This window comes from Sinocyclocheilus grahami, unplaced genomic scaffold (assembly GCF_001515645.1).
Source record: "Sinocyclocheilus grahami isolate Dianchi unplaced genomic scaffold, SAMN03320097.WGS_v1.1 scaffold135.1, whole genome shotgun sequence".
Classification (NCBI taxonomy): domain Eukaryota; kingdom Metazoa; phylum Chordata; class Actinopteri; order Cypriniformes; family Cyprinidae; genus Sinocyclocheilus; species Sinocyclocheilus grahami.
This window is the reverse complement of record NW_015505314.1, coordinates 1,288,471-1,292,642: the sequence shown is the minus strand read 5'-3', so window position 1 is coordinate 1,292,642 and position 4,172 is coordinate 1,288,471. Positions and strand designations below refer to the sequence as shown.

The 4,172-nt window shown below is 34.5% G+C and overlaps 1 long non-coding RNA gene across 1 annotated transcript in view; it reads left to right on the top strand.

Moving 5' to 3' along the window:
• Nucleotides 1-4,172, top strand: part of LOC107590976 (uncharacterized) — a 51,432-nt gene that overhangs the window by 8,010 nt on the left and 39,250 nt on the right. Inside the window, exon 2 of the long non-coding RNA XR_001609843.1 lies at nt 1,860-1,945. This is a non-coding gene — a long non-coding RNA (uncharacterized lncRNA). The remainder of the gene's footprint in view (nt 1-1,859; nt 1,946-4,172) is intronic.

Genomic DNA, 4,172 nt, shown 5'->3' with positions numbered 1-4,172 from the left:
TTATATTTATATTTTGGTAGCATCATTTGTACTTCTTTTTATTTATATTATTATTATAAATAGAATCACATGTATCACAGTGATGAGAATCATCAAGAATAGCTCCAAAATAAAACAAAATAAAATGTATCACAACAGCAAGTAATAATAATTCATATTAGCAAATTATTTTTGCTATGTGGTGTACTGTATATATCTTTAATTATGTGATAGATAGTTATGTGAGTGTACTAAATGCTGGTCAAGTTGGATATACATGTATCATGTAAGTACCCTTGAAAAGCTTTTTAATCAAGTTAATCCAAATTTAGTCTTAAATATTTAGTTTCTTTTTTTTATTTAATAAATCAAGTATAATAAGTATCGCTTTTTATTTCTCCTCTTTCCTACTACTTGTTTCACTTCTTTTTCAGTTTTTATAACCATTTCTTACTATGTGTGAGTAGGTTGTTGTTTTTTAGCCTTTTTTTTTTCTTCTTTTTTTCATGTTTTAAATTATTTCAAATATCAGTATTCAACGTTTTATGTTTAATATATCAAAACATTATTTATGCATTTGTAATTGCAGGTTAAATGCATTCATGTCTTGCATTAAACAAAATACATACGTTATCGATAAAATCCCAGAAAATATCGAGATATAATTTTTGGTCAATATCGCACACCCCTAATGTGTGTATGGTTGTACATACTCATATGTAGTTGTTTTTTTTGGTGTTTGGCTTAGTGTTATGTTAGAATCATTATTATACTCTTATACCTTGTGTTCTTTAATATTTTGAATTGTTTTTAGCTTTATTTTTTGTTTTCATTTAAATGTTAAGTTTTGAAATTTTGTTGTATGCATTTGATTTAATTTCTTTATTTTCAAAATGTGTATAAGTAGTATTTATAAAGTTTTAGCTTTTAGTTTTGGATCTGTTTTTAGTTGTTTTACTACTACAATTGATTGCTTCTGTTGTCCTCATTTGTAAGTCGCTTTGGATAAAAGTCTCTGCTAAATGACTAAATAAATAAAGAAATAAAAAGTATGGTTTCACCATTAGAGTAGCCAAAGCATTAAATCATAACCATGAAAAAAAAAACTAGCAAACAAGTACATGTAGTATAGTTTTGTTTTGCAGTTTTAAGGAGGGAAGAGGAAAACTGTTTTGTTCAATTTATAACAATTTTGCATAATTAGACTATTTGGTGATGTATATCACTGCCATGGTTTAAGATTTTGGTCATAGTTCGTTTTGAGAAAAGCTCTTGTTTGCACATGATGATGGCAATATCATTCATACATTTTTAAGTATTTAAGTCTTAAGTGCCCAAATATTTTTGCTTCGAAATATAATTTGGGTGTGTTTGACACCTGTATACTTTGAAACAGAAATATTTTAGGTACAATATGTTCTTGAAATGGCTACCAACACCACAGTGCAACAAGTCTGTAAATACTTCTAACCATATTTGCTGTAACAAAAAAAATATCATTATACATTTGATATTTAACATTCTTATGCCAGATCAAAAAAAAAAATGGCACGATGATAATAACATTGACTTATAGACTTGTATGAAAACTGAAGCTTGTTCAGTGATGGGACTTTTTTTATGGATTATCTGCTTCAACATTCTGCTTACAATTCCTGGATCACGTCTGAATTGGATGAAGGAATGTTATCTTTGCTCTCTTTGGGAGATAACACTGCTTCACCACATATGGCTGGAGTGCTGTGGATTTTCTTCTGGATTTTCTGTTGCTTTTCTTAGTATCAATTCAAGAGGTTTCTACACCAATTGCTTGCCGTTTTTACATGAGCATTCACAGTGGCTTTTGTGTGATTAAAGAGGTATTTGTTGGATGTGTACAGGTCATGAGTGCCTTGAGGAGAACAGCTGTTGAGAAGAACCTCACCTGGACCACACACTCCTACCAACTCCCAGCATCCCAGTATGAGTGAGTACATGCAATACATCATCAGCATAACACTCTCTAAACAGAGACTCACCTTGTGGTAAATAGTGAAGTACTCAGCATATATATACAGTGGGGAAAAAAAATATTTAGTCAGCCACCAATTGTGCAAGTTCTCCCACTTAAAAAGATGAGAGAGGCCTGTAATTTTCATCATAGATATACCTCAACTATGAGAGACAAAATGAGAAAAAAAAATCCAGAAAATCACATTGTAGGATTTTTAAAGAATTTATTTGCAAATTATGGTGGAAAATAAGTATTTGGTCAATAACAAAATTTCATCTCAATACTTTGTTATATACCCTTTGTTGGCAATGACAGAGGTCAAACGTTTTCTGTAAGTCTTCACAAGGTTTTCACACACTGTTGCTGGTATTTTGGCCCATTCCTCCATGCAGATCTCCTCTAGAGCAGTAATGTTTTGGGGCTGTCGCTGGGCAACACGGATTTTCAACTCCCTCCAAAGATTTTCTATGGGGTTGAGATCTGGAGACTGGCTAGGCCACTCCAGGACCTTGAAATGCTTCTTACGAAGCCACTCCGTCGTTGCCCGGGCGGTGTGTTTGGGATCATTGTCATGCTGAAAGACCCAGCCACATTTCATCTTCAATGCCCCTGCTGATGGAAGGAGGTTTTCACACAAAATCTCACGATACATGGCACTGTATATATGTTTATATATATATATTAGGGGTGCACCGATACCACTTTTTCCAGTACTCGCCCGATACCTATACTTTTAATTTGTACTTGCCTATACAGAGTACCGATACCGATATTTTTATTGCATTTGTAAATGTTTTAAATATTGGGTACAGAAACAAAACGAGTATGTATAATGTTAGTTGGTTAACTTCATTTATCAAGTAGATACAGTCAAACCAAAATTTATTCAATATTTACACAACTATTAATACTTAGTCGGGCAGCCCTTAGCCTTAATGACCGCCTGTAGTCTCCTGGGCATGCTGTCATCCAGGTTCATGAAAACCTCAACTTCAGTTTTTTCATTTTTGGGTATAATTTGTCACCAGTTTACTTTATTTTGCTATCCTCACTTACATAAATGAACTATAGTGTCCTGCACCCACTAGTAAAAAAAATATCAAAAATGATATCTGGTCTCTGTATAATTTTTGGTTTGACTGTATATCCTTCGGTTATTTTCACACTTAATTATGCCCAGTAAAATGTATTTGACAAGTTTTAGTTACTTAACATCATCTTTAATTTAATAGCATTAGAGCTGCTCCATTGCAGCGGCTTAGTACTGTAATCACACGCTTTGCTGTAATAATGCTGGGAATCAATTGTTATAAATCTCCTAACTGTGATATTTTCAGAAATATAAGTTGCGTTGTTTTTTTCATCTGAAACGTGCTGCGATTTATATTCCAAAGCCACTCATATAATGCAGAAACACTCAAGCAAGCAAAAACACGTGCAACGCGTGCAGGTATTTGTACTGGTGCAGAATGAGAGGACCGTAGTACAGTCTAGCGCATTTCACACAGGCCGCTAGATTCACTTTTGCCAGAAAGTCGTGTATGCCTTTCTGTAAGGTTGAAAATAAATGATGTTTATACTGAATGCCCCTATAAATGGTCTTATTTTTACGGTTTCGTTTTAGTCCAAATGATGCATGTGCTAAGTGAGTGAACATCAAAGATCACACAACAGAAGTGAGCACGCTCTCTCTCTCTCTCTCTCTCTCTCTCTCCCTCTCTCTCTCTCTCTCTCTCTCTCCCCCCCCCCCTCCTTTCATTCCATCTCTCTCTCGCCCTATTCCTACTCCCAGGTCGCGCAAACTTTGCAGTGATGTCTGGGAGAAAGGGATATTAACTAGGAGTAGGGGAAAAAAACGATACAGCATAGTAACGCGTTTTTTTCCCGCGGCATTACTGTATCGATACACGGACGCCAAGTATCGATCTTTTATTATACTATTTGGTAGAATAAAAAAATCAATTTCTTTACAATCCACTAAGATGGTGGAGTTGAGCTTTTTTCAGGTGAGGTCAGCTGGGTCACCTTCAGCATGCAGTACGTTAGTAAAATAAAGAGGGCGGCATTGTGGAAATTTATCAGGAAAGCCCCGTCCGCGTTTAAATCGGATGTATATGGACTTACTTCGGATTTGTAAACAAGGAGGGGATGTAAGTAGGGATGCACCGAAAATATAGGCTACATATAATAATAATAATAC